Here is a 283-nt window from a genome sequence, read left to right as displayed (position 1 = left end):
TCTTCCGATCTGCTCCCAAGGTGGGTGTGATGGGGGTCCCGGGGGGAGCAGGGCGGGGAGGGGTGCAGGGGGCGCTTTCCGGGAGCTATTTATTTTAAGAACGTTTAAAAAACCGAGCCCCTCCTCCCCCACCCCTTTTGTCCCTCATTAGCTAGCTTTCTCTCCCTCCTCCCCAAACGGACAGAAAGTGCCCCGTCCACCCCACCCCGCCTCAAGGCAGGGGGCAGGCGAGTGGGCCGGGAGGCTCGGAGGCGAGGGGGCGAAGCGTGAGAAATCGCTCCCA

The 283-nt window shown here is 63.6% G+C and overlaps 1 protein-coding gene across 1 annotated transcript in view; it reads right to left on the bottom strand.

The window, feature by feature from the left end:
• The window catches only part of ANP32A (acidic (leucine-rich) nuclear phosphoprotein 32 family, member A), a 39,255-nt gene that overhangs the window by 36,400 nt on the left and 2,572 nt on the right, over window positions 1-283 (bottom strand). The gene's annotated exons all lie outside the window — the stretch shown is intronic.

This window comes from Bison bison, unplaced genomic scaffold, assembly GCF_000754665.1.
Source record: "Bison bison bison isolate TAMUID 2011002044 unplaced genomic scaffold, Bison_UMD1.0 scf7180017864034, whole genome shotgun sequence".
NCBI lineage: Eukaryota > Metazoa > Chordata > Mammalia > Artiodactyla > Bovidae > Bison > Bison bison.
Note: the sequence above shows the minus strand (reverse complement) of the source record. Positions and strands in the feature narration are given on the sequence as shown.